We start from the raw sequence: 27,667 nt of genomic DNA on the forward strand, positions 1-27,667 counted from the left end.
GTGTCTCTGTGGGTATCTGTGGGTCTCTGTATGTGTCTCTGTGTGTGTCTCTGTGGGTCTCTGTGGGTCTCTGTGGGTCTCTGTGAGTCTCTGTGGGTCTCTGTGTGTGTTTCTGTGCGTCTCTGTGTATCTCTGTGGGTGTCTCTGTGGGTGACTCTGTAGGTGTCTCTGTGGGTGTCTCTGTGGGTGTCTCTGTGGGTCTCTGTGGGTGTCTTTGTGGGCCTCTGTGGGTGTCTCTGTGGGTCTGTGTGGGTGTCTCTGTGGGTCTGTGTGGGTGTCTCTGTGTGTGTCTCTGTGTGTGTTTCTGTGGGTCTCTGTGGGTCTCTGTGGGTCTCTGTGGGTGGATGTGGGTGTCTCTGTGGGTGGTTGTGGGTGTCTCTGTGGGTCTCTGTGGGTCTCTGTGGGTGTCTCTGTGGGTCTCCTGTGGGTCTCTGAGTCTCTGTTGGTGTTTTTGTGTGTGTCTTTGTGGGTCTATGTGGGTGTCTCTGTATGTGTCTCTGTGGGTCTCTGTGGGTCTCTGTGGGTCTCTGTGGGTATCGGTGAGTCTCTGTGGGTGTCTCTGTGCGTCTCTGTGGGTGTCTCTGTGAGTCTCTGTAGGTCTCTGTGGGTCTATGTGGGTGTCTCTGTGGGTCTCTGTGGGTCTTAGTGGGTCTCTGTGGGTCTCGGTGAGTCTCTGTGGGTCTCTGTGGGTCTCTGTGGGTGTCACTGTGGGTCTCTGTGGGTCTGTGTGTGTGTCTCTGTGTGTGTTTCTGTGGGTCTCTGTGGGTTTCTGTGGGTCTCTGTGAGGCCTCTGTGGGTCTCTGTGGGTCTCTTTGGGTGTCTTTGTGGGTCTCTGTGGGTGTCTCTGTGGGTCCTCTGTGGGTCTCTGAGTCTCTGTTGGTGTTTTTGTGTGTGTCTTTGTGGGTCTATGTGGGTGTCTCTGTATGTGTCTCTGTGGGTCTCTGTGGGTCTCTGTGGGTCTCTGTGGGTCTCTGTGGGTCTCTGTGGGTATCGGTGAGTCTCTGTGGGTGTCTCTGTGTGTCTCTGTGGGTGTCTCTGTGGGTGTCTCTGTGAGTCTCTGTAGGTCTCTGTGGGTCTATGTGGGTGTTCTGTGGGTCTCTGTGGGTCTTTGTGGGTCTCTGTGGGTCTCGGTGAGTCTCTGTATGTGTCTCTGTGTGTGTCTCTGTGGGTCTCTGTGGGTGTCTCTGTGGGTGTCTCTGTGGGTGTCTCTGTGGGTGTCTCTGTGGGGGTCTCTTTGGGGGTCTTTTTGGGTCTCTGTGGGGGTCTCTGTGGGTCTCTGTGGGTCTCGGTGAGTCTCTGTGGGTCTCTGTGGGTCTCGCTGAGTCTCTGTGGGTCTCTGTGGGTCTCTGTGGGTGTCTCAGTGGGTGTCTCTGTGGATGTCTTTTTTGGTCTTTGTGGGGGTCTCTGTGGTTGTCTCTGTGGGTCTCTGTGTGTGTCTCTGTGTGTCTCTGTGGGTGTCTCTGTGAGTCTCTGTGGGTCTCTGTGGGTCTCTGTGGGTGTCACTGTGGGTCTCTGTGGGTCTCTGTGGGTCTCTGTGGGTCTCTGTGAGTCTCTGTGGGTGTCTCTGTGAGTCTCTGTGGGTGTCTCTGTGAGTCTCTGTGGGTCTTTGTGGGTCTCTGTGGGTCTCTGTGGGTGTCTCTGTGGGTATCTGTGGGTCTCTGTATGTGTCTCTGTGTGTGTTTCGGTGGGTCTCTGTGGGTCTCTGTGGGTCTCTGTGGGTGTCTGTGGGTGTCTCTGTGGGTCTCTGTGGGTGTCTCTGTGTGTGTCTCTGTGGGTGTCTGTGGGTGTCTGTGGGTCTCTGTGTTTCTCTGTGGGTGTCCCTGTGGGTATCCCTGTGGGTGTCAGTGTGTGTCTCTGTGTGTCTCTGTGGGTCTCTGTGGGTGTCCCTGTGGGTGTCTCTGTGGGTGTCTCTGTGAGTCTCTGTGGGTGTCTCTGTGGGTCTCTGTGGGTGTCTTTGTGGGTCTCTGTGGGTATCTGTGGGTCTCTGTGGGTCTCTGTGAGTCTCTGTGGGTCTCTGTGTGTGTGTTTCTGTGCGTCTCTGTGTATCTCTGAGGGTGTCTCTGTGGGTGACTGTAGGTGTCTCTGTGGGTGTCTCTGTGGGTCTCTGTGGGTGTCTTTGTGGGTCTCTGTGGGTGTCTCTGTGGGCATCTGTGGGTGTCTCTGTGGTTCTGTGTGGGTGTCTCTGTGGGTGTCTCTGTGGGTCTCTTTGGGTGTTTTTGTGGGTCTCTGTGCGTGTCTCTGTGGGTCTCTGTGGGTCTCTGTGGGTGTCTCTGTGTGTGTCTTTGTGGGTCTCTGTGGGTGTCTGTGGGTCTCTGTGGGTGTCTCTGTGGGTGTCTCTGTAGGTGTCTCTGTGATTCTCTGTGGGTGTCTCTGTGGGTCTCTGTGAGTCTCTGTGGGTGTCTCTGTGAGTCTCTGTGGGTGTCTCTGTGAGTCTCTGTGGGTCTTTGTGGGTCTCTGTGGGTCTCTGTGGGTGTCTCTGTGGGTATCTGTGGGTCTCTGTATGTGTCTCTGTGTGTGTCTCTGTGGGTCTCTGTGGGTCTCTGTGGGTCTCTGTGAGTCTCTGTGGGTCTCTGTGGGTGTCTCTGTGGGTGACTCTGTAGGTGTCTCTGTGGGTGTCTCTGTGGGTGTCTCTGTGGGTCTCTGTGGGTGTCTTTGTGGGCCTCTGTGGGTGTCTCTGTGGGTCTGTGTGGGTGTCTTTGTGGGTCTGTGTGGGTGTCTCTGTGGGTGTCTCTGTGGGTCTCTGTGGGTGTCTCTATGGGCCTCTGTGGGTGTCTCTGTGGGTCTGTGTGGGTGTCTCTGTGGGTGTCTCTGTGGGTCTCTTTGGGTGTTTTTGTGGGTCTCTGTGGGTGTCTCTGTGATTCTCTGTGGGTGTCTCTGTGGGTCTCTCTGGGTGTCTTTGTGGGTCTCTGTGGGTATCTGTGTGTGTCTCTGTGGGTCTCTGTGGGTCTCTGTGGGTCTCTGTGAGTCTCTGTGGGTGTCTCTGTGAGTCTCTGTGGGTGTCTCTGTGAGTCTCTGTGGGTCTTTGTGGGTCTCTGTGGGTGTCTCAGTGGGTGTCTCTGTGGGTGTCTTTTTTGGTCTTTGTGGGGCTCTATGTGGTTGTCTCTGTGGGTCTCTGTGGGTCTCTGTGGGTATCGGTGAGTCTCTGTGGGTGTCTCTGTTTGTCTCTGTGGGTGTCTCTGTGGGTGTCTCTGTGAGTCTCTGTAGGTCTCTGTGGGTCTATGTGGGTGTCTCTGTGGGTCTCTGTGGGTCTTTGTGGGTCTCTGTGGGTCTCGGTGAGTCTCTGTATGTGTCTCTGTGTGTGTCTCTGTGGGTCTCTGTGGGTGTCTCTGTGGGTGTCTCTGTGGGTGTCTCTGTGGGGGTCCCTTTGGGGGTCTTTTTGGGTCTCTGTGGGGGTCTCTGTGGGTCTCTGTGGGTCTTGGTGAGTCTCTGTGGGTCTCTGTGGGTCTCGCTGAGTCTCTGTGGGTCTCTGTGGGTCTCTGTGGGTGTCTCAGTGGGTGTCTCTGTGGGTGTCTTTTTTGGTCTTTGTGGGGGTCTTTGTGGTTGTCTCTGTGGGTCTCTGTGTGTGTCTCTGTGTGTCTCTGTGGGTGTCTCTGTGAGTCTCTGTGGGTCTCTGTGGGTCTCTGTGGGTGTCACTGTGGGTCTCTGTGGGTCTCTGTGGGTCTCTGTGGGTCTCTGTGGGTCTCTGTGGGTCTCTGTGAGTCTCTGTGGGTCTCTCTGTGAGTCTCTGTGGGTGTCTCTGTGAGTCTCTGTGGGTCTTTGTGGGTCTCTGTGGGTCTCTGTGGGTGTCTCTGTGGGTATATGTGGGTCTCTGTATGTGTCTCTGTGTGTGTTTCTGTGGGTCTCTGTGGGTCTCTGTGGGTCTCTGTGGGTGGCTGTGGGTGTCTCTGTGGGTCTCTGTGGGTGTCTCTGTGTGTGTCTCTGTGGGTGTCTGTGGGTGTCTGTGGGTCTCTGTGTTTCTCTGTGGGTGTCCCTGTGGGTGTCCCTGTGGGTGTCAGTGTGTGTCTCTGTGTGTCTCTGTGGGTCTCTGTGGGTGTCCCTGTGGGTGTCTCTGTGGGTGTCTCTGTGAGTCTCTGTGGGTGTCTCTGTGGGTCTCTGTGGGTGTCTTTGTGGGTGTCTTTGTGGGTCTCTGTGGGTATCTGTGGGTGTCTCTGTGGGTCTCTGTGGGTGTCTCTGTGAGTCTCTGTGGGTCTTTGTGGGTCTCCGTGGGTCTATGTGGGTCTCTGTGGGTCTCTGTGGGTCTCTGTGAGTCTCTGTGGGTCTCTGTGTGTGTGTTTCTGTGCGTCTCTGTGTATCTCTGAGGGTGTCTCTGTGGGTGACTCTGTAGGTGTCTCTGTGGGTGTCTCTGTGGGTCTCTGTGGGTGTCTTTGTGGGTCTCTGTGGGTGTCTCTGTGGGCATCTGTGGGTGTCTCTGTGGTTCTGTGTGGGTGTCTCTGTGGGTGTCTCTGTGGGTCTCTTTGGGTGTTTTTGTGGGTCTCTGTGCGTGTCTCTGTGGGTCTCTGTGGGTCTCTGTGGGTGTCTCTGTGTGTGTCTTTGTGGGTCTCTGTGGGTGTCTGTGGGTCTCTGTGGGTGTCTCTGTGGGTGTCTCTGTAGGTGTCTCTGTGATTCTCTGTGGGTGTCTCTGTGGGTCTCTGTGGGTCTCTGTGGGTCTCTGTGAGTCTCTGTGGGTGTCTCTGTGAGTCTCTGTGGGTCTTTGTGGGTCTCTGTGGGTCTCTGTGGGTGTCTCTGTGGGTATCTGTGGGTCTGTATGTGTCTCTGTGTGTGTCTCTGTGGGTCTCTGTGGGTCTCTGTGGGTCTCTGTGAGTCTCTGTGGGTCTCTGTGGGTGTCTCTGTGGGTGACTCTGTAGGTGTCTCTGTGGGTGTCTCTGTGGGTGTCTCTGTGGGTCTCTGTGGGTGTCTTTGTGGGCCTCTGTGGGTGTCTCTGTGGGTCTGTGTGGGTGTCTCTGTGGGTCTGTGTGGGTGTCTCTGTGGGTGTCTCTGTGGGTCTCTGTGGGTGTCTCTATGGGCCTCTGTGGGTGTCTCTGTGGGTCTGTGTGGGTGTCTCTGTGGGTGTCTCTGTGGGTCTCTTTGGGTGTTTTTGTGGGTCTCTGTGGGTGTCTCTGTGATTCTCTGTGGGTGTCTCTGTGGGTCTCTGTGGGTGTCTTTGTGGGTCTCTGTGGGTATCTGTGCGTGTCTCTGTGGGTCTCTGTGGGTCTCTGTGGGTCTCTGTGAGTCTCTGTGGGTGTCTCTGTGAGTCTCTGTGGGTGTCTCTGTGAGTCTCTGTGGGTCTTTGTGGGTCTCTGTGGGTGTCTCAGTGGGTGTCTCTGTGGGTGTCTTTTTTGGTCTTTGTGGGGCTCTATGTGGTTGTCTCTGTGGGTCTCTGTGTGTGTCTCTGTGTGTCTCTGTGGGTGTCTCTGTGGGTGTCTCTGCGAGTCTCTGTGGGTCTCTGTGGGTCTCTGTGGGTGTCACTGTGGGTCTCTGTGGGTCTCTGTGGGTCTCTGTGGGTCTCTGTGGGTCTCTGTGGGTATCGGTGAGTCTCTGTGGGTGTCTCTGTGGGTCTCTGTGGGTAATTCTTCGTGTGTGTCTCTGTGGGTGTCTCTGTGGGTCTATGTGGGTGTCTCTGTGGGTCTCTATGGGTCTTTGTGGGTCTCTGTGGGTCTCGGTGAGTCTCTGTATGTGTCTCTGTGTGTGTCTCTGTGGGTCTATGTGGGTGTCTCTGTGGGTGTCTCTGTGGGTGTCTCTGTGGGGGTCTCTGTGGGGGTCTTTTTGGGTCTCTGTGGGGGTCTCTGTGGGTGTCTGTGGGTCTCGGTGAGTCTCTGTGGGTCTCTGTGGGTCTCGCTGAGTCTCTGTGGGTCTCTGTGGGTCTCTGTGGGTGTCTCAGTGGGTGTCTCTGTGGGTGTCTTTTTTGGTCTTTGTGGGAGTCTCTGTGGTTGTCTCTGTGGGTCTCTGTGTGTGTCTCTGTGTGTCTCTGTGGGTCTCTGTGGGTGTCTCTGTGGGTGTCTCTGTGGGTGTCTCTGTGGGTGTCTCTGTGGGGGTCCCTTTGGGGGTCTTTTTGGGTCTCTGTGGGGGTCTCTGTGGGTCTCTGTGGGTCTCGGTGAGTCTCTGTGGGTCTCTGTGGGTCTCGCTGAGTCTCTGTGGGTCTCTGTGGGTCTCTGTGGGTGTCTCTGTGTGTGTCTTTGTGGGTCTCTGTGGGTGTCTGTGGGTCTCTGTGGGTGTCTCTGTGGGTGTCTCTGTAGGTGTCTCTGTGATTCTCTGTGGGTGTCTCTGTGGGTCTCTGTGGGTCTCTGTGGGTCTCTGTGAGTCTCTGTGGGTGTCTCTGTGAGTCTCTGTGGGTGTCTCTGTGAGTCTCTGTCGGTCTTTGTGGGTCTCTGTGGGTCTCTGTGGGTGTCTCTGTGGGTATCTGTGGGTCTCTGTATGTGTCTCTGTGTGTGTCTCTGTGGGTCTCTGTGGGTCTCTGTGAGTCTCTGTGGGTCTCTGTGGGTGTCTCTGTGGGTGACTCTGTAGGTGTCTCTGTGGGTGTCTCTGTGGGTGTCTCTGTGGGTCTCTGTGGGTGTCTTTGTGGGCCTCTGTGGGTGTCTCTGTGGGTCTGTTTGGGTGTCTCTGTGGGTCTGTGTGGGTGTCTCTGTGGGTGTCTCTGTGGGTCTCTGTGGGTGTCTCTATGGGCCTCTGTGGGTGTCTCTGTGGGTCTGTGTGGGTGTCTCTGTGGGTCTGTGTGGGTGTCTCTGTGGGTGTCTCTGTGGGTCTCTTTGGGTGTTTTTGTGGGTCTCTGTGGGTGTCTCTGTGATTCTCTGTGGGTGTCTCTGTGGGTCTCTCTGGGTGTCTTTGTGGGTCTCTGTGGGTATCTGTGCGTGTCTCTGTGGGTCTCTGTGGGTCTCTGTGGGTCTCTGTGAGTCTCTGTGGGTGTCTCTGTGAGTCTCTGTGGGTGTCTCTGTGAGTCTCTGTGGGTCTTTGTGGGTCTCTGTGGGTGTCTCAGTGGGTGTCTCTGTGGGTGTCTTCTTTGGTCTTTGTGGGGCTCTATGTGGTTGTCTCTGTGGGTCTCTGTGGGTCTCTGTGGGTATCGGTGAGTCTCTGTGGGTGTCTCTGTTTGTCTCTGTGGGTGTCTCTGTGGGTGTCTCTGTGAGTCTCTGTAGGTCTCTGTGGGTCTATGTGGGTGTCTCTGTGGGTCTCTGTGGGTCTTTGTGGGTCTCTGTGGGTCTCGGTGAGTCTCTGTATGTGTCTCTGTGTGTGTCTCTGTGGGTCTCTGTGGGTGTCTCTGTGGGTGTCTCTGTGGGTGTCTCTGTGGGTGTCTCTGTGGGGGTCCCTTTGGGGGTCTTTTTGGGTCTCTGTGGGGGTCTCTGTGGGTCTCTGTGGGTCTCGGTGAGTCTCTGTGGGTCTCTGTGGGTCTCGCTGAGTCTCTGTGGGTCTCTGTGGGTCTCTGTGGGTGTCTCAGTGGGTGTCTCTGTGGGTGTCTTTTTTGGTCTTTGTGGGGGTCTTTGTGGTTGTCTCTGTGGGTCTCTGTGTGTGTCTCTGTGTGTCTCTGTGGGTGTCTCTGTGAGTCTCTGTGGGTCTCTGTGGGTCTCTGTGGGTGTCATTGTGGGTCTCTGTGGGTCTCTGTGGGTCTCTGTGGGTCTCTGTGAGTCTCTGTGGGTCTCTCTGTGAGTCTCTGTGGGTGTCTCTGTGAGTCTCTGTGGGTCTTTGTGGGTCTCTGTGGGTCTCTGTGGGTGTCTCTGTGGGTATATGTGGGTCTCTGTATGTGTCTCTGTGTGTGTTTCTGTGGGTCTCTGTGGGTCTCTGTGGGTCTCTGTGGGTGGCTGTGGGTGTCTCTGTGGGTCTCTGTGGGTGTCTCTGTGTGTGTCTCTGTGGGTGTCTGTGGGTGTCTGTGGGTCTCTGTGTTTCTCTGTGGGTGTCCCTGTGGGTGTCCCTGTGGGTGTCAGTGTGTGTCTCTGTGTGTCTCTGTGGGTCTCTGTGGGTGTCCCTGTGGGTGTCTCTGTGGGTGTCTCTGTGAGTCTCTGTGGGTGTCTCTGTGGGTCTCTGTGGGTGTCTTTGTGGGTCTCTGTGGGTATCTGTGGGTGTCTCTGTGGGTCTCTGTGGGTGTCTCTGTGAGTCTCTGTGGGTCTTTGTGGGTCTCCGTGGGTCTATGTGAGTCTCTGTGGGTCTCTGTGGGTCTCTGTGAGTCTCTGTGGGTCTCTGTGTGTGTGTTTCTGTGCGTCTCTGTGTATCTCTGAGGGTGTCTCTGTGGGTGACTCTGTAGGTGTCTCTGTGGGTGTCTCTGTGGGCATCTGTGGGTGTCTCTGTGGTTCTGTGTGGGTGTCTCTGTGGGTGTCTCTGTGGGTCTCTTTGGGTGTTTTTGTGGGTCTCTGTGCGTGTCTCTGTGGGTCTCTGTGGGTCTCTGTGGGTGTCTCTGTGTGTGTCTTTGTGGGTCTCTGTGGGTGTCTGTGGGTCTCTGTGGGTGTCTCTGTGGGTGTCTCTGTAGGTGTCTCTGTGATTCTCTGTGGGTGTCTCTGTGGGTCTCTGTGGGTCTCTGTGGGTCTCTGTGAGTCTCTGTGGGTGTCTCTGTGAGTCTCTGTGGGTCTTTGTGGGTCTCTGTGGGTCTCTGTGGGTGTCTCTGTGGGTATCTGTGGGTCTCTGTATGTGTCTCTGTGTGTGTCTCTGTGGGTCTCTGTGGGTCTCTGTGGGTCTCTGTGGGTCTCTGTGGGTGTCTCTGTGGGTGACTCTGTAGGTGTCTCTGTGGGTGTCTCTGTGGGTGTCTCTGTGGGTCTCTGTGGGTGTCTTTGTGGGCCTCTGTGGGTGTCTCTGTGGGTCTGTGTGGGTGTCTCTGTGGGTCTGTGTGGGTGTCTCTGTGGGTGTCTCTGTGGGTCTCTGTGGGTGTCTCTATGGGCCTCTGTGGGTGCCTCTGTGGGTCTGTGTGGGTGTCTCTGTGGGTGTCTCTGTGGGTCTCTTTGGGTGTTTTTGTGGGTCTCTGTGGGTGTCTCTGTGATTCTCTGTGGGTGTCTCTGTGGGTCTCTGTGGGTGTCTTTGTGGGTCTCTGTGGGTATCTGTGCGTGTCTCTGTGGGTCTCTGTGGGTCTCTGTGGGTCTCTGTGAGTCTCTGTGGGTGTCTCTGTGAGTCTCTGTGGGTGTCTCTGTGAGTCTCTGTGGGTCTTTGTGGGTCTCTGTGGGTGTCTCAGTGGGTGTCTCTGTGGGTGTCTTTTTTGGTCTTTGTGGGGCTCTATGTGGTTGTCTCTGTGGGTCTCTGTGTGTGTCTCTGTGTGTCTCTGTGGGTGTCTCTGTGGGTGTCTCTGTGAGTCTCTGTGGGTCTCTGTGGGTCTCTGTGGGTGTCACTGTGGGTCTCTGTGGGTCTCTGTGGGTCTCTGTGGGTCTCTGTGGGTCTCGGTGAGTCTCTGTGGGTGTCTCTGTGGGTCTCTGTGGGTAATTCTTCGTGTGTGTCTCTGTGGGTGTCTCTGTGGGTCTATGTGGGTGTCTCTGTGGGTCTCTGTGGGTCTTTGTGGGTCTCTGTGGGTCTCGGTGAGTCTCTGTATGTGTCTCTGTGTGTGTCTCTGTGGGTCTCTGTGGGTGTCTCTGTGGGTGTCTCTGTGGGTGTCTCTGTGGGGGTCTCTGTGGGGGTCTTTTTGGGTCTCTGTGGGGGTCTCTGTGGGTGTCTGTGGGTCTCGGTGAGTCTCTGTGGGTCTCTGTGGGTCTCGCTGAGTCTCTGTGGGTCTCTGTGGGTCTCTGTGGGTGTCTCAGTGGGTGTCTCTGTGGGTGTCTTTTTTGGTCTTTGTGGGAGTCTCTGTGGTTGTCTCTGTGGGTCTCTGTGTGTGTCTCTGTGTGTCTCTGTGGGTCTCTGTATGTGTCTCTGTGTGTGTTTCTGTGGGTCTCTGTGGGTCTCTGTGGGTGGCTGTGGGTGTCTCTGTGGGTGGCTGTGTGTGTCTCTGGGGGTCTCTGTGGTTCTCTGTGGGTGTCTCTGTGTGTCTCTGTGGGTCTCTTTGGGTGTCTTTGTGGGTCTCTGTGGTCGTCTCTGTGGGTGTCTTTGTGGGCCTCTGTGGGTGTCTCTGTGGGTCTGTGTGGGTGTCTCTGTGGGTCTGTGTGGGTGTCTCTGTGGGTGTCTCTGTGGGTCTCTGTGGGTGTCTCTATGGGCCTCTGTGGGTGTCTCTGTGGGTCTGTGTGGGTGTCTCTGTGGGTGTCTCTGTGGGTCTCTTTGGGTGTTTTTGTGGGTCTCTGTGGGTGTCTCTGTGATTCTCTGTGGGTGTCTCTGTGGGTCTCTGTGGGTGTCTTTGTGGGTCTCTGTGCGTGTCTCTGTGGGTCTCTGTGGGTCTCTGTGGGTCTCTGTGGGTGTCTCAGTGGGTGTCTCTGTGGGTGTCTTTTTTGGTCTTTGTGGGGCTCTATGTGGTTGTCTCTGTGGGTCTCTGTGTGTGTCTCTGTGTGTCTCTGTGGGTGTCTCTGTGGGTGTCACTGTGGGTCTCTGTGGGTCTCTGTGGGTCTCTGTGGGTCTCTGTGGGTCTCTGTGGGTATCGGTGAGTCTCTGTGGGTGTCTCTGTGGGTCTCTGTGGGTAATTCTTCGTGTGTGTCTCTGTGGGTGTCTCTGTGGGTCTATGTGGGTGTCTCTGTGGGTCTCTGTGGGTCTTTGTGGGTCTCTGTGGGTCTCGGTGAGTCTCTGTATGTGTCTCTGTGTGTGTCTCTGTGGGTCTCTGTGGGTGTCTCTGTGGGTGTCTCTGTGGGTGTCTCTGTGGGGGTCTCTGTGGGGGTCTTTTTGGGTCTCTGTGGGGGTCTCTGTGGGTGTCTGTGGGTCTCGGTGAGTCTCTGTGGGTCTCTGTGGGTCTCGCTGAGTCTCTGTGGGTCTCTGTGGGTCTCTGTGGGTGTCTCAGTGGGTGTCTCTGTGGGTGTCTTTTTTGGTCTTTGTGGGAGTCTCTGTGGTTGTCTCTGTGGGTCTCTGTGTGTGTCTCTGTGTGTCTCTGTGGGTCTCTGTATGTGTCTCTGTGTGTGTTTCTGTGGGTCTCTGTGGGTCTCTGTGGGTGGCTGTGGGTGTCTCTGTGGGTGGCTGTGTGTGTCTCTGGGGGTCTCTGTGGTTCTCTGTGGGTGTCTCTGTGTGTCTCTGTGGGTCTCTTTGGGTGTCTTTGTGGGTCTCTGTGGGCGTCTCTGTGGGTGTCTTTGTGGGCCTCTGTGGGTGTCTCTGTGGGTCTGTGTGGGTGTCTCTGTGGGTCTGTGTGGGTGTCTCTGTGGGTGTCTCTGTGGGTCTCTGTGGGTGTCTCTATGGGCCTCTGTGGGTGTCTCTGTGGGTCTGTGTGGGTGTCTCTGTGGGTGTCTCTGTGGGTCTCTGTGTGTGTCTCTGTGTGTCTCTGTGGGTCTCTGTATGTGTCTCTGTGTGTGTTTCTGTGGGTCTCTGTGGGTCTCTGTGGGTGGCTGTGGGTGTCTCTGTGGGTGGCTGTGTGTGTCTCTGGGGGTCTCTGTGGTTCTCTGTGGGTGTCTCTGTGTGTCTCTGTGGGTCTCTTTGGGTGTCTTTGTGGGTCTCTGTGGTCGTCTCTGTGGGTGTCTTTGTGGGCCTCTGTGGGTGTCTCTGTGGGTCTGTGTGGGTGTCTCTGTGGGTCTGTGTGGGTGTCTCTGTGGGTGTCTCTGTGGGTCTCTGTGGGTGTCTCTATGGGCCTCTGTGGGTGTCTCTGTGGGTCTGTGTGGGTGTCTCTGTGGGTGTCTCTGTGGGTCTCTTTGGGTGTTTTTGTGGGTCTCTGTGGGTGTCTCTGTGATTCTCTGTGGGTGTCTCTGTGGGTCTCTGTGGGTGTCTTTGTGGGTCTCTGTGCGTGTCTCTGTGGGTCTCTGTGGGTCTCTGTGGGTCTCTGTGGGTGTCTCAGTGGGTGTCTCTGTGGGTGTCTTTTTTGGTCTTTGTGGGGCTCTATGTGGTTGTCTCTGTGGGTCTCTGTGTGTGTCTCTGTGTGTCTCTGTGGGTGTCTCTGTGGGTGTCACTGTGGGTCTCTGTGGGTCTCTGTGGGTCTCTGTGGGTCTCTGTGGGTCTCTGTGGGTCTCTGTGGGTATCGGTGAGTCTCTGTGGGTGTCTCTGTGGGTCTCTGTGGGTAATTCTTCGTGTGTGTCTCTGTGGGTGTCTCTGTGGGTCTATGTGGGTGTCTCTGTGGGTCTCTGTGGGTCTTTGTGGGTCTCTGTGGGTCTCGGTGAGTCTCTGTATGTGTCTCTGTGTGTGTCTCTGTGGGTCTCTGTGGGTGTCTCTGTGGGTGTCTCTGTGGGTGTCTCTGTGGGGGTCTCTGTGGGGGTCTTTTTGGGTCTCTGTGGGGGTCTCTGTGGGTGTCTGTGGGTCTCGGTGAGTCTCTGTGGGTCTCTGTGGGTCTCGCTGAGTCTCTGTGGGTCTCTGTGGGTCTCTGTGGGTGTCTCAGTGGGTGTCTCTGTGGGTGTCTTTTTTGGTCTTTGTGGGAGTCTCTGTGGTTGTCTCTGTGGGTCTCTGTGTGTGTCTCTGTGTGTCTCTGTGGGTCTCTGTATGTGTCTCTGTGTGTGTTTCTGTGGGTCTCTGTGGGTCTCTGTGGGTGGCTGTGGGTGTCTCTGTGGGTGGCTGTGTGTGTCTCTGGGGGTCTCTGTGGTTCTCTGTGGGTGTCTCTGTGTGTCTCTGTGGGTCTCTTTGGGTGTCTTTGTGGGTCTCTGTGGGCGTCTCTGTGGGTGTCTTTGTGGGCCTCTGTGGGTGTCTCTGTGGGTCTGTGTGGGTGTCTCTGTGGGTCTGTGTGGGTGTCTCTGTGGGTGTCTCTGTGGGTCTCTGTGGGTGTCTCTATGGGCCTCTGTGGGTGTCTCTGTGGGTCTGTGTGGGTGTCTCTGTGGGTGTCTCTGTGGGTCTCTTTGGGTGTTGTTGTGGGTCTCTGTGGGTGTCTCTGTGATTCTCTGTGGGTGTCTCTGTGGGTCTCTGTGGGTGTCTTTGTGGGTCTCTGTGGGTATCTGTGCGTGTCTCTGTGGGTCTCTGTGGGTCTCTGTGGGTCTCTGTGAGTCTCTGTGGGTGTCTCTGTGAGTCTCTGTGGGTGTCTCTGTGAGTCTCTGTGGGTCTTTGTGGGTCTCTGTGGGTGTCTCAGTGGGTGTCTCTGTGGGTGTCTTTTTTGGTCTTTGTGGGGCTCTATGTGGTTGTCTCTGTGGGTCTCTGTGTGTGTCTCTGTGTGTCTCTGTGGGTGTCTCTGTGGGTGTCTCTGTGAGTCTCTGTGGGTCTCTGTGGGTCTCTGTGGGTGTCACTGTGGGTCTCTGTGGGTCTCTGTGGGTCTCTGTGGGTCTCTGTGGGTCTCTGTGGGTCTCTGTGGGTATCGGTGAGTCTCTGTGGGTGTCTCTGTGGGTCTCTGTGGGTAATTCTTCGTGTGTGTCTCTGTGGGTGTCTCTGTGGGTCTATGTGGGTGTCTCTGTGGGTCTCTGTGGGTCTTTGTGGGTCTCTGTGAGTCTCTGTATGTGTCTCTGTGTGTGTCTCTGTGGGTCTCTGTGGGTGTCTCTGTGGGTGTCTCTGTGGGTGTCTCTGTGGGGGTCTCTGTGGGGGTCTTTTTGGGTCTCTGTGGGGGTCTCTGTGGGTGTCTTTGGGTCTCGGTGAGTCTCTGTGGGTCTCTGTGGGTCTCGCTGAGTCTCTGTGGGTCTCTGTGGGTCTCTGTGGGTGTCTCAGTGGGTGTCTCTGTGGGTGTCTTTTTTGGTCTTTGTGGGAGTCTCTGTGGTTGTCTCTGTGGGTCTCTGTGTGTGTCTCTGTGTGTCTCTGTGGGTCTCTGTATGTGTCTCTGTGTGTGTTTCTGTGGGTCTCTGTGGGTCTCTGTGGGTGGCTGTGGGTGTCTCTGTGGGTGGCTGTGTGTGTCTCTGGGGGTCTCTGTGGTTCTCTGTGGGTGTCTCTGTGTGTCTCTGTGGGTCTCTTTGGGTGTCTTTGTGGGTCTCTGTGGGCGTCTCTGTGGGTCTCTGTGGGTCTCTGTGGGTCTCTGAGTCTGTGTTGGTGTTTTTGTGTGTGTCTTTGTGGGTCTATGTGGGTGTCTCTGTATGTGTCTCTGTGGGTCTCTGTGGGTCTCTGTGGGTCTCTGTGGGTCTCTGTGGGTCTCTGTGGGTGTCTCTGTGGGTCTCGGTGAGTCTCTGTATGTGTCTCTGTGTGTGTCTCTGTGGGTCTCTGTGGGTGTCTCTGTGGGTCTCTGTGTGTATCAGTGAGTCTTTGTGGGTGTCTTTGTGGGTCTCTGTGGGTAATTCTTCGTGTGTGTCTCTGTGGGTGTCTCTGTGGGTGTCTCTGTGAGTCTCTGTAGGTCTCTGTGGGTCTATGTGGGTGTCTCTGTGGGTCTATGTGGGTCTTTGTGGGTCTCTGTGGGTCTCTGGGGGTCTCTGGGGGTCTCTGTGGGTGTCTCTGTGTGTGTCTCTGTGGGTCTCTGGGTGTCTGTGGGTCTCTGTGGGTGTCTCTGTGGGTGTCTCTGTGGGTCTGTGGGGGTGTCTCTGTGGGTGTCTCTGTGGGTCTCTTTGGGTGTTTTTGTGGGTCTCTGTGGGTGTCTCTGTGGGTCTCTGTGGGTGTCTCAGTGGGTGTCTCTGTGGGTGTCTTTTGGTCTTTGTGGGGCTCTCTGTGGCTGTCTCTGTGGGTCTCTGTGTGTGTCTCTGTGTGTCTCTGTGGGTGTCTCTGTGGGTGTCTCTGTGAGTCTCTGTGGGTCTCTGTGGGTCTCTGTGGGTGTCACTGTGGGTCTCTGTGGGTCTCTGTGGGTCTCTGTGGGTCTCTGTGGGTCTCTGTGGGTATCGGTGAGTCTCTGTGGGTGTCTCTGTGGGTCTCTGTGGGTAATTCTTCGTGTGTGTCTCTGTGGGTGTCTCTGTGGGTGTCTCTGTGAGTCTCTGTAGGTCTCTGTGGGTCTATGTGGATGTCTCTGTGGGTCTCTGTGGGTCTTTGTGGGTCTCTGTGGGTCTCGGTGAGTCTCTGTATGTGTCTCTGTGTGTGTCTCTGTGGGTCTCTGTGGGTGTCTCTGTGGGTGTCTCTGTGGGTGTCTCTGTGGGTGTCTCTGTGGGGGTCTCTGTGGGGGTCTTTTTGGGTCTCTGTGGGGGTCTCTGTGGGTCTCTGTGGGTCTCGGTGAGTCTCTGTGGGTCTCTGTGGGTCTCGCTGAGTCTCTGTGGGTCTCTGTGGGTCTCTATGGGTGTCTCAGTGGGTGTCTCTGTGGGTGTCTTTTTTGGTCTTTGTGGGAGTCTCTTTGGTTGTCTCTGTGGGTCTCTGTGTGTGTCTCTGTGTGTCTCTGTGGGTCTCTGTATGTGTCTCTGTGTGTGTTTCTGTGGGTCTCTGTGGGTCTCTGTGGATCTCTGTGGGTGGCTGTGGGTGTCTCTGTGAGTCTCTGTAGGTCTCTGTGGGTCTCTGTGGGTGTCCCTGTGGGTGTCTCTGTGGGTCTCTGTAGGTCTCTGTGGGTCTCTGTGGGTGTCCCTGTGGGTGTCTCTGTGGGTCTCTGTGGGTCTCTGTGGTTGTCTTTATGGGTCTCTGTGGGTGTCTCTGTGGGTCTCTGTGGGTATCGGTGAGTCTCTATGGGTGTCTCTGTGGGTCTCTGTGGGTAATTCTTTGTGTGTGTCTCTGTGGGTGTCTCTGTGGGTGTCTCTGTGAGTCTCTGTAGGTCTCTGTGGGTCTATGTGGGTGTCTGTGTGGGACTCTGTGGGTCTTTGTGGGTCTCTGTGGGTCTCGGTGAGTCTCTGTATGTGTCTCTGTGTGTGTCTCTGTGGGTCTCTGTGGGTGTTTCTGTGGGTGTCTCTGTGGGTGTCTCTGTGGGTGTCTCTGTGGGTGTCTCTGTGGGGGTCTCTGTGGGGGTCTTTTTGGGTCTCTGTGGGGGTCTCTGTGGGTCTCTGTGGGTCTCGGTGAGTCTGTGGGTCTCTGTGGGTCTCTGTGGGTGTCTCTGTGGGTGTCTCTGTGGGTGTCTTTTTTGGTCTCTATGGGGGTCTCTGTGGGTCTCTGTGGGTCTCTGTGAGTCTCTGTTGGTGTCTCTGTGTGTGTCTCTGTGGGTGTCTCTGTGGGTGTCTCTGTGAGTCTCTGCGGGCCTCTGAGGGTCTCTGTGGGTCTCTCTGTGGGTCTCTGTGGGTCTCGTGAGTCTCTGTATGTGTCTCTGTGTGTGTCTCTGTGGGTCTCTGTGGGTCTCTGTGGGTGTCCCTGTGGGTGTCTCTGTGGGTCTCTGTAGGTCTCTGTGGGTCTCTGTGGGTGTCCCTGTGGGTGTCTCTGTGGGTCTCTGTGGGTCTCTGTGGTTGTCTTTATGGGTCTCTGTGGGTGTCTCTGTGGGTCTCTGTGGGTATCGGTGAGTCTCTATGGGTGTCTCTGTGGGTCTCTGTGGGTAATTCTTTGTGTGTGTCTCTGGGTGTCTCTGTGGGTGTCTCTGTGAGTCTCTGTAGGTCTCTGTGGGTCTATGTGGGTGTCTGTGTGGGACTCTGTGGGTCTTTGTGGGTCTCTGTGGGTCTCGGTGAGTCTCTGTATGTGTCTCTGTGTGTGTCTCTGTGGGTCTCTGTGGGTGTTTCTGTGGGTGTCTCTGTGGGTGTCTCTGTGGGTGTCTCTGTGGGTGTCTCTGTGGGGGTCTCTGTGGGGGTCTTTTTGGGTCTCTGTGGGGGTCTCTGTGGGTCTCTGTGGGTCTCGGTGAGTCTGTGGGTCTCTGTGGGTCTCTGTGGGTGTCTCTGTGGGTGTCTCTGTGGGTGTCTTTTTTGGTCTCTATGGGGGTCTCTGTGGGTCTCTGTGGGTCTCTGTGAGTCTCTGTTGGTGTCTCTGTGTGTGTCTCTGTGGGTGTCTCTGTGGGTGTCTCTGTGAGTCTCTGCGGGCCTCTGAGGGTCTCTGTGGGTCTCTCTGTGGGTCTCTGTGGGTCTCGTGAGTCTCTGTATGTGTCTCTGTGTGTGTCTCTGTGGGTCTCTGTGGGTCTCTGTGGGTCTCTGTGAGTCTCTGTCTGTGTCTCTGTGTGTGTCTCTGTGGGTGTCTCTGTGGGTGTCTCTGTTAGTCGCTATGGGTCTCTGTGTGTCTCTGTGTGTGTCTCTGTGTGTGTCTCTGTGTGTGTCTCTGTGGGTCTCTGTGGGTTGTCACTGTGGGTGTCTCTGTGGGTGTCTCTGTGGGTGTCTCTGTGGGTCTCTGTGGGTCTCGGTGAGTCTCTGTGGGTCTCTGTGGGTCTCGGTGAGTCTCTGTGGGTCTCTGTGTGTGTCTCTTTGGGTCTCTGTGGATGTCTCTGTGGGTCTCTGTAGGTGTCTCTGTGGGTGTCTCTATGAGTCTCTGTGGGTCTCTGTGGGTCTCTGTCGGTGTCCCTGTGGGTCTTTGTGGGTCTCTGTGGGTGTCTCTGTGGGTCTCTGTGGGTCTCTGTGAGCCTCTGTGTGTGTCTCTGTGGGTCTCTGTGGGTGTCTCTGGGTGTCTCTGTGGGTGTCTCTGTGAGTTTCTGTAGGTCTCTGTGGGTCTCTGTGGGTGTCTCTGTGGGTCTCTGTGGGTCTCGGTGAGTCTCTGTATGTGTCTCTGTGTGTGTCTCTGTGGGTCTCTGTGGGTGTCTCTGTGGGTCTCTTTGGGTGTCTTTGTGGGTCTCTGTGGGTGTCTCTGTGGGTCTCTGTGAGTGTCTCTGTGTGTGTCTCTGTGGATCTCTTTGGGTGTCTTTGTGGGTCTCTGTGGGTGTCTCTGTGGGTCTCTGTGGGTATCTCTGTGGGTCTCTGTGGGTCTCCGTGAGTCTCTGTCGGTGTCTCTGTGTGTGTCTCCGTGTGTCTCTGTGGGTGTCTCAACACCATCAACATCATCAACTGCATCACTGTCAAACATCAACACAACCACCCAGCCACCACCACCACCCACAGTCTCTGTGGGTCTCTGTGGGTCTCTGTCGGTGTCCCTGTGGGTGTCTCTGTGAGTCTCTGTGGGTCTCTGTGGGTCTCTGTGGGTGTCCCTGTGGGTGTCTCTGTGAGTCTCTGTAGGTCTCTGTGGGTCTCTGTGGGTGTCCCTGTGGGTGTCTCTGTGGGTCTCTGTGGGTCTCTGTGGTTGTCTTTATGGGTCTCTGTGGGTGTCTCTGTGGTGTCTCTGTGAGTCTCTGTGGGTCTCTGTGGGTGTCTCTGTGTATCTCTGTAGGTGTCTCTGTGGGTTTCTCTGTGGGTGTCTCTGTGGGTGTCTCTGTGAGTCTCTGTGGGTGTCTCTGTTGGTCTCTGTTGATGTTTCTGTGGGTCTCTGTGGGTGTCTCTGTGGGTCTGTGTTGGTGTCTCTGTGGGTGTCTTTGTGGGTCTCTTTGGGTGTCTTAGTGGGTCTCTGTGGGTGTCTCTGTGGCTCTCTGTGGGTCTCTGTGAGTATCTGTCGGTGTCTCTGTGTGTGTCTCTGTGGGTGTCTCTGTGGGTGTCTCTGTTAGTCTCTGTGGGTCTCTGTGGGTCTCTGTATGTGTCTCTGTGTGTGTCTCTGTGTGTGTCTCTGTGGGTCTCTGTGGGTGTCTCTGTGTGTCTCTGTAGGTGTCTCTGTGGGTGTCTCTGTGGGTGTCTCTGTGGGTGTCTCTGTGAGTCTCTGTGGGTGTCTCTGTTGGTCTCTGTGGATGTTTCTGTGGGTCTCTGTGGGTGTCTCTGTGGGTCTGTGTTGGTGTCTCTGTGGGTGTCTTTGTGGGTCTCTTTGGGTGTCTTTGTGGGTCTCTGTGGGTGTCTCTGTGGCTCTCTGTGGGTCTCTGTGAGTATCTGTCGGTGTCTCTGTGTGTGTCTCTGTGTGTGTCTCTGTGGGTGTCTCTGTTAGTCTCTGTGGGTCTCTGTGGGTCTCTGTATGTGTCTCTGTGTGTGTCTCTGTGTGTGTCTCTGTGGGTCTCTGTGGGTCTCGGTGAGTCTCTGTGGGTCTCTGTGGGTCTCGGTGAGTCTATGCGGGTCTCTGTGGGTCTCGGTGAGTCTCTGTATGTGTCTCTGTGTGTGTCTCTGTGGGTCTCTGTGGGTGTCTTTGTGGGTCTCTTTGGGTGTCTTTGTGGGTCTCTGTGGGTGTCTCTGTGGGTCTCTGTGAGTGTCTCTGTGTGTGTCTCTGTGGGTCTCTGTGGGTTGTCACTGTGGGTGTCTCTGTGGGTGTCTCTGTGGGTGTCTCTGTGGGTCTCTGTGGGTCTCGGTGAGTCTATGTGGGTCTCTGTGGGTCTCGGTGAGTCTCTGTGGGTCTCTGTGGGTCTCGGTGAGTCTCTGTGGGTCTCTTTGTGTGTCTCTTTGGGTCTCTGTGGATGTCTCTGTGGGGCTCTGTGGGTGTCTCTGTGGGTGTCTCTATGAGTCTCTGTGGATCTCTGTGGGTCTCTGTCGGTGTCCCTGTGGGTTTTTGTGGGTCTCTGTGGGTGTCTCTGTGGGTCTCTGTGGGTCTCTGTGTGTGTCTCTGTGGGTCTCTGTGGGTGTCTCTGTGGGTGTCTCTGTGGGTGTCTCTGTGAGTCTCTGTAGGTCTCTGTGGGTCTCTGTGGGTGTCTCTGTAGGTCTCTGTGGGTCTCGGTGAGTCTCTGTATGTGTCTGTGTGTGTGTCTCTGTGGGTCTCTGTGGGTGTCTCTGTGGGTCTCTTTGGGTGTCTTTGTGGGTCTCTGTGGGTGTCTCTGTGGGTCTCTGTGAGTGTCTCTGTGTGTGTCTCTGTGGGTCTCTTTGGGTGTCTTTGTGGGTCTCTGTGGGTGTCTCTGTGGGTCTCTGTGGGTCTCTGTGGGTCTCCGTGAGTCTCTGTCGGTGTCTCTGTGTGTGTCTCCGTGGGTCTCTGTGGGTTTTCTCAACACCATCAACATCATCAACTGCATCACTGTCAAACATCAACACAACCACCCAGCCACTACCACCCACAGTCTCTGTGGGTCTCTGTGGGTCTCTGTCGGTGTCCCTGTGGGTGTCTCTGTGAGTCTCTGTGGGTCTCTGTGGGTCTCTGTCGGTGTCCCTGTGGGTCTCTGTGGGTGTCCCTGTGGGTGTCTCTGTAAGTCTCTGTAGGTCTCTGTGGGTCTCTGTAGGTGTCCCTGTGGGTGTCTCTGTGGGTCTCTGTGGTTGTCTTTGTGGGTCTCTGTGGGTGTCTCTGTGGGTCTGTGTTGGTGTCTCTGTGGGTGTCTTTGTGGGTCTCTTTGGGTGTTTTTGTGGGTCTCTGTGGGTGTCTCTGTGAGTCTCTGTGGGTGTCTCTGTGTTTGTCTCTGTGGGTCTCTTTGGGTGTCTTTGTTGGTCTCTGTGGGTGTCTCTGTGGGTCTCCGTTAGTCTCTGTCGGTGTCTCTGTGTGTCTCTGTGGGTCTCTGTGGTTGTCTCTGTGGGTCTCTGTGAGTATTTCAACACCATCAACATCATCAACTGCATCACTATCAAACATCAACACAACCACCCAGCCACCATCACCACAACCATTGGCACCACCACAACCATCCAGCCACCACCACCACCATTACCACCACAACTGACTACAACCACCCAACCACAACCACCTACCCAACCACCACCACCCACTCAACCACAACCACGCACCCAACCACAACCAGCCACCCAACCACCACCACAACCACCCAACTAAAAGGGAAGCCTCACTGTACCTAACGACGTGTTTTCATTTCAGCTTTTGTCTTCCTCTCCCGTTTACCACCAGCCCCCCGAGCGCCCATTCACCCACCTGGCACCGACGTCTCTCACCTGCGCAGTTGCAACGGCGCCGGCAGGGGGAGCTGCTGCCCCAGCACCGGGCTCCGAGCTCCGCCGACCGTCGCCGCGAACCGGCTGCCCCTCCCCCCTGCTGTCTCATCCTCGTCATCGCCGCCGACGCCCACTGCAGGGGGCAGCCCGCCCGTCAGGGTCTCGAATGGTGGCTGAACGGAGTCCGGCGGTGGTAGCGGCAGAGAGGACCCCGCTTCTATCTTGCACAGCGGCAGAAAGATCGGTGGCTCCGGTGGTGCTGGCTTTCTGGGTGGCACGCTGGCGGGCAGAGCTGAGGGGTTCGAGCTCAGATGTGGTCGAGTGGATGGTGGTGGCAGTGCGGGTTGACATGATAGAGGTGGTGGTAGTGGTGGTGTGAGTTGGGATGATAGAGGTGGTGGTAGTGGTGGTGGCGGTGTGGGTTTGACTGATGGAGGTGGCGGTGGTGTGGGTTTGGCTGATGGAGATGGTGGTGGCGGTGGTGGTGGTGTGGGTTTGGCTGATGGAGGTGGTGGTGATGGCGATTTCAGTTGCCATCGCGCTGGTTCAGACATGATGGCGAGGAATCTACACGCCACATTGTATGACAGACATCATCATCAATAAGATCATGCCAATTTTATCATCAATATCAGACACTCGATCACAGAATCATTTATACACTTGCTCAACACAAGACCGGTACCAGATGTTGGTACACATCGATGCCTTCAACCAGATGCACAGACGTCAGTTCCCAGAAGGGTCCAACAGACCTCCAGTATTCCACACAGATCCAGGCGGTACCGGACCACCTCCAGACTGAGCAGTAACAGCCTCTCCTCTGTGGCGAGAGTCCGAAAATTCCACGCAGCCGAACCGCGGTGGTCCCCTTGTTCCTGGGGGAACCACGAGAAGAAGGGGGGAGGCTTTCACTGTGGCTACGCCAAGTCGTGGTTTGGCCAGAGGGCATCAGAGAGTCCTTTCTCTTTCTTACCCTGCTGGGTCCTCCATAAATCGTGGTAGGTGGAGGGGTTACCAAACAACCCTCGTCTCGTTACAAGATAAAATCCGTCGTGTAGCATTAACAGACCGTAGGGGCAAGTGATGTTAGCGAGCAGCAGCACCTATGCATGCGTGTATGTTGAAGTAACCTTCGGGTGTCTCTGTGGGTCTATGTGGGTCTGTGTGAGTCTCTGTTGGTCTCTCTGGGTGTCTCTGTGTGTATCTCTGTGGGTCTCTGTGGGTGTCTGTAGGTCTCTGTGGGTGTCTCTGTCGGTCTCTGTGAGTCTCTGTGGGTGTCTCTGTGTGTATCTCTGTGGGTCCGGCAAAAACAACATCCTACCTCCTTGTTGGTGCTGGATGGCAACGCTGTGGTGAGCAGTTCCGTGGGTGGGAGGGCCAATTTAAATTGGCCATTCCCCTCATGGCGTTTGTAACCACCACAGCAGCCAAAATAGGGATCTGGATGGGTGCGAGGGGCTCGTAACCCCTCCACCTTCAATTAATTACCACAAAACCACGTCTAAAATATCTCATTAAGCTTGTGCCAGAGGCCCCGGGGGGACAGGCATCTATGACGTCTCATGGCCAAACCCCATTTGGCGGAGCCAGGAGATTAAATCCTTACCATTGGGGCTCCACCATTGGGGCTCCTCCAGAAACAACAAACACCACTGCGGGTGGCCACGTGGAATGTTCGAACGCTCACTGCGGAGGAGAGGCTGCCTCTCCGCTGTTGGGAGCTGGACCGGTAATGCCTGGATCTCTGTGGTATTCAGGAGGTCTGGTGGACCAGCTCTGGCTTCTGCCACCATGAGGGGTGGATAGTCCTCTACTCGGGGCGGGAGACTTCCAAACAACAGGGTGTGGCTCTTCTTCTGAACGAAATAATGAAGGGGGCTTGGGAGCGTGGTGGTGAGATGTGGGAAGCTGTAAGCCCCAGGCTACTTTTGGCTCGCCTTCCCATCAGCCGGAAGTGGAGTTGTGGTCGTCGCTACTTATGCCAACACCGAAGACGAACATCCGTGGAGGGATGCAGGCAAGGCCGATGAGTCAGATGCCTTCTATGACCTACAGTGAGGGAAAAACGTATTTGATCCCTGCTGATTTTGTACGTTTGCCCACTGACAAAGAAATGATCAGTCTATAATTTTAATGGTAGGTTTATTTGAACAGCGAGAGACAGAATAACAATAGAAAAATCCAAAAAACGCATGTCAAAAATGTTATAAATTGATTAGCATTTTAATGAGGGAAATAAGTATTTGATCCCTCTGCAAAACACGACTTAGTACTTGGTGGAAAAACCCTTATTGGCAATCACAGAGGTCAGACGTTTCTTGTAGTTGGCCACCAGGTTTGCACACATCTCAGGAGGGATTTTGTCCCACTCCTCTTTGCAGATCTTCTCCAAGTCATTAAGGTTTTGAGGCTGACGTTTGGCAACTCGAACCTTCAGCTCCCTCCACAGATTCTCTATGGGATTAAGGTCTGGAGACTGGCTAGGCCACTCCAGGACCTTAATGTGCTTCTTCTTGAGCCACTGCTTTGTTGCCTTGGCCGTGTGTTTTGGGTCATTGTCATGCTGGAATACCCATCCACGACCCATTTTCAATGCCCTGGCTGTGGGAAGGAGGTTCTCATCCAAGATTTGACGGTACATGGCCCGTCCATCGTCCCTTTTATGCGGTGCAGTTGTCCTGTCCCCTGAGCAGAAAAACACCCCCAAAGCATAATGTTTCCACCTCCATGTTTGACGGTGGGGATGATGTTCTTGGGGTCATAAGCAGCATTCCACCTCCTCCAAACACGGCGAGTTGAGTTGATGCAAAAGAGCTCCATTTTGGTCTCATCTGACCACAACACTTTCACCCAACTGTCCTCTGAATCATTGAGATGTTCATTGGCAAACTTCAGACAGGCATGTGTATGTGCTTTCTTGAGCAGGGGGACCTTGCGGGCACTGCAGGATTTCAGTCCTTCACGGCGTAGTGTGTTACCAACTGTTTTCCTGGTGACTATGGTCGCAGCTGCCTTGAGATCATTGACAAGATCCTCCCGTGTAGTTCTGGGCTGATTCCTCACCGTTCTCATGATCATTGCAACTCCACGAGGTGAGATCTTGCATGGAGCCCCAGGCCGAGGGAGATTGACAGTTCTTTTGTGTTTCTTCCATTTGCGAATAATCGCCCCAACTGTTGTCACCTTCTCACCAAGCTGCTTGGCGATGGTCTTGTAGCCCATTCCAGCCTTGTGTAGGTCTACAATCTTGTCCCTGACATCCTTGGAGAGCTCTTTGGTCTTGGCCATGGTGGAGAGTTTGGAATCTGATTAATTGATTTCTTCTGTGAACAGGTGTCTTTTATACAGGTAGCAAGCTGAGATTAGGAGCACTCCCTTTAATAGTGTGCTCCTAGTCTCAGCTCGTTACCTGTATACAAGACACTTGGGAGCCATAAATCTTTCTGATTGAGAGGGGGTCAAATACTTATTTACCCTCATTAAAATGCAAATCGATTTTGTTGTTGTTATTCTGTCTCTCACTGTTCAAATAAACCTACCATTAAAATTATAGACTGATCATTTCTTTGTCAGTGGGCAAACGTACAAAATCAGCAGGAGATCAAATACTTATTTCCCTCACTGTATTGTCACAGGTGCTGGCTAAAGTGGCCCCTCGGGATAGAGTCAGTCATCTTGTTGGGTGACTTAAATGCCCGAGTTGGTCATGGTGCTAGCACCTGGTCTGGAGTGATTGGAAGGCATGGGCTAGATCAGCTCAATAACAACGGTAGGAGGCTGCTAGATTATTGTGCAGCCCATGGGCTTCTAATTACCAACACCCTGTTCCGGCATCGGCGCATCGACAGAACATCATGGATGCATGCCGGGTCCAAGCAAGAACATCCGCAGGACTACATAGTGACGGAACAGCGGATGAGGGCCAATGTCCTTGACACCAGGACCTACCGGGGAGAATATCTGCCCACTGACCATCGACTTGTCATCTGTAAGATGCGCCTGCCATTCTTCCACTCTGGTGGTGGGTGTACACCCAGGACCCCAATCAAACCCAAAGTGGCCTGGTCTCAGCTAGCTGGTGAAAAGTGCAAGCGAGAATTGCATTATCGCTTGCGGCTAGGGTTAGCATCATCCCCCACTCCTCCAGATGTCAAGGGGAAATGGGCGAGGTTTAGGACTGTGGCTCATGCAGCTGCAATAGCTGCTTTGGGTACACGGTCCAAGACCTCTCCAGAGACCCTGGGCTGACAGAGGAGGTGTTCAGGCTGGCTGCGAAAAAGCGACAAGCCCACTCTCATCGTCTACAGCATCCCATATCAGAGAATGAGGAGGCTTACCACAACCTTCAATCGGAGGTTCGGAGAGCCATGAGGTGCTGCAAGGATGGGTGGTGGTCGCGGGTTGCTGAGGAGATGGAGTCTGCCTCAATGGCCCGCGATCACAAATAGCTCTTTCATTCCATCCACAAAGTAACCTGCAGCACCACACCAAAATCCATAATTAGTGCAAAAACGGTGATCCAATCTCCGACCCCCAGGAACAGGTTTGCATATTTGCTGAGCATTTTTGTGACGTCCTGGGGGAGGAGAATTCCCTCAGCCTGGTAAAAAACGTGGAACAAAGTGGGGTTGACCCTGCCGAGGCTGCCGTGCCTCAAATATTAGAAGAAGAAGTCACCCCCTGTGAGTGGATGGCTGAGGTGCCATCTGTTGAGGAAGTACTAAAGGAGATCCGCAATCTGAGACCAGGAAAGGCACCGGGCAGAGATGATCTCCCAAGCAAAATGCTGAGGGAGGGTGGCGTTTGTGCACAGACTGCCCTACATGACATCATAACAACAGTCTGGACCACTGGACGGGTTTCGCAGGATTGGAAGGATGCCTTGGTAGTTGATGGTGATGGGTGATGTTAACAACTACAGGGGAATCTCACTCCTCCTTGTGCTGGAAAATGACCTGGCGAAGATTATTCAACATCACCTTGCTAGGCACGCTAAAGAGAGGCTTGCGGAGCCCCAATGCGGTTTCAGGAAAGGGCGGTCCTGCACAAATGCAATATTTCTGTCTGTCTGCTACAGCAGAGGTGTAGGGAATTCCTATAAGACCTACATCTCTGCTTGATTGACCTGGTCAAGGCCTGTAATACCATCAGTAGGCCTAGACTCTGGGTTGTTCTTCGTGCTTTCAGGGTCCCTGGCCCGCTGCTCACGATAATTCAGGACCTTTATGATGGTGAGCGGGACCGGGTAAAACTACGGGCCGGTAGTCGGAGCCATTCCCTGTGTAATGGGTTCCGGAGACACTTGTAGAGGTAACTTCTTTATTACGATACAACACTCCAACAGTCCTGATGCTCTGTTACAGCCTAGGGACACAGCCTAGGGACACAGCCTAGGGACACAGCCTAGGGACACAGCCTAGGGACACAGCCTAGGGACACAGCCTAGGGACACAGCCTAGGGACACAGCCTAGGGACACAGCCTAGGGACACAGCCCAGGGACACAGCCCACGGACACAGCCCAGGGACACAGCCCAGGGACACAGCCCAGGGACACAGCCCAGGGACACAGCCCAGGGACACAGCCCAGGGACACAGCCCAGGGACACAGCCTAGGGACACAGCCTACGGACACAGCCTACTCTTAGCGTGCATGACTCTGGCTACGCTCTCGGGTCCTCCGGCTACAATTACCCTAGGGGAGGCTACCTGACCCGACCCAGCCAAGATGCGGGTCTAGACTCTGGCTTCCTCGGAACTCGCCTTTACAAGGACGTAGAGCCGGGAGTCCCAGAGTCCCACCACTGGCCCGCACAGCGTCCCGGCCCTTACAAGGACAAGCGGGACGAGGGGTCCAGGGTCATAAGCTGGCTGGTCTTGGGTCTTGAGCTGCGACTGGCCCCGATCGGCTGGGGAGATCCCTTTTATGCCCCTTTGCCCATCGTGGGGAGGCATTGTGTGGGATCGTAGATCCCCCGCAGCCCTCCCCCCCCCTTGGCAGTACGGGGTACCCTTGCAAATAGGTCTCGTCTACCACTGCCGGTAAGCGTGGCCCATCTACGGCACTAAATTACCCCCTCTACGTAACCTCCAGCCGTCCTGGCTGTCAATAATTAGAAAGTGTAAATTAACGAAAGGGAATAAAAAAAATAAGCGAGCCTCAACAGGAAAAGAAAAGAGAACAAGAAAGCAATAATAACTACTCTAACCCACCTGTACAAACTTACACTATATACAAGCGTCAATAAACAAAAAGGTGAAGCAATGACACATGAACAAACGACCCGTGGCACACCTAGCCTTCCTCGGGATCCGCAGCAATGCCCGACTCGCCAATGATGTGGCTGAGACATCGCACATATCCCTGCAGGAGATGTCACCCCCGCGGTCTGAACTGCGCGAACCGCATCCCTGTGGTCTCCCGCACTCGCACAACCCAGCAGCCCTCCCTTGAAGGCCAACCCGGACATCTCATGCCACTCGGCATCACACCCCGCCTTTCCGACGCGCACACGTCGGCCGTATTGGGGGAACTTCAACCCAGTCTCTCTCCAAGACTCGCATCGCAGCACACAGCTGTACCGACCGAGCTGAGGAGACCCATCGTTCACTGCACAAGATGCACCCTAACATCTGAGGGATACAGTCCCAACGTAACAGGAAAACTAAACCTGAACACTACGAATCTCCAGCCCACTGTTTCAATGCGCCTCGGAGTGTCTCAATCTCCGGGCCACAGGGCGAGCCTACAGCTCCAGAAGCACCACAGAGGGTCTCAACCTCCGGGCCGTCAGGTCAAGCCGTCAGCCATAGCATGATGGGACCACACTTTCCGAGCCATGTGAGCGCACAGCCCACTAGGCTAGACACGCCACGGAGTGTCTCAATCTCCGGGCTGTCAGGTCAAGCCGCCAGCCATAGCATGACGGGACCACGACTCTCGTGTTAGACACGCAACACTCACTGGGCCATCCTGGTCAGGATCTGCACCCCAAGATATTCGACAGCCAGCACCACAATCCCAAATCCCTGGGAGCATGTCACCATCTAAAGTTAAATGCCCCATACCAATGACGGCACAGCCAAAACCCAAGGCAGTCATTCCTCACACAATCGCAATTTAACACCATCACAACACATACAATTTGAATTAGGATCCCCCACTGAAATGATCTAATATCGAACAGGTACGCACAATTTGTGACGATCCCAAATACC

At 54.9% G+C, this 27,667-nt stretch overlaps 1 long non-coding RNA gene across 1 annotated transcript in view; it reads right to left on the reverse strand.

Annotated features, from left to right (window-relative positions):
* LOC144738056 (uncharacterized) overlaps nt 1-25,903 on the reverse strand; it is a 68,652-nt gene extending 42,749 nt beyond the window's left edge. Inside the window, exons 1-2 of the long non-coding RNA XR_013589126.1 lie at nt 24,788-25,903; nt 20,448-21,014 (exon numbers count right to left, since the gene is read on the reverse strand). This is a non-coding gene — a long non-coding RNA (uncharacterized LOC144738056). The remainder of the gene's footprint in view (nt 1-20,447; nt 21,015-24,787) is intronic.
* Between the last annotated feature and the right edge of the window lie 1,764 nt (nt 25,904-27,667).

Source organism: Lampetra planeri, chromosome 77, assembly GCF_965212315.1.
Source record: "Lampetra planeri chromosome 77, kcLamPlan1.2.h2, whole genome shotgun sequence".
Lineage (NCBI taxonomy): Eukaryota > Metazoa > Chordata > Hyperoartia > Petromyzontiformes > Petromyzontidae > Lampetra > Lampetra planeri.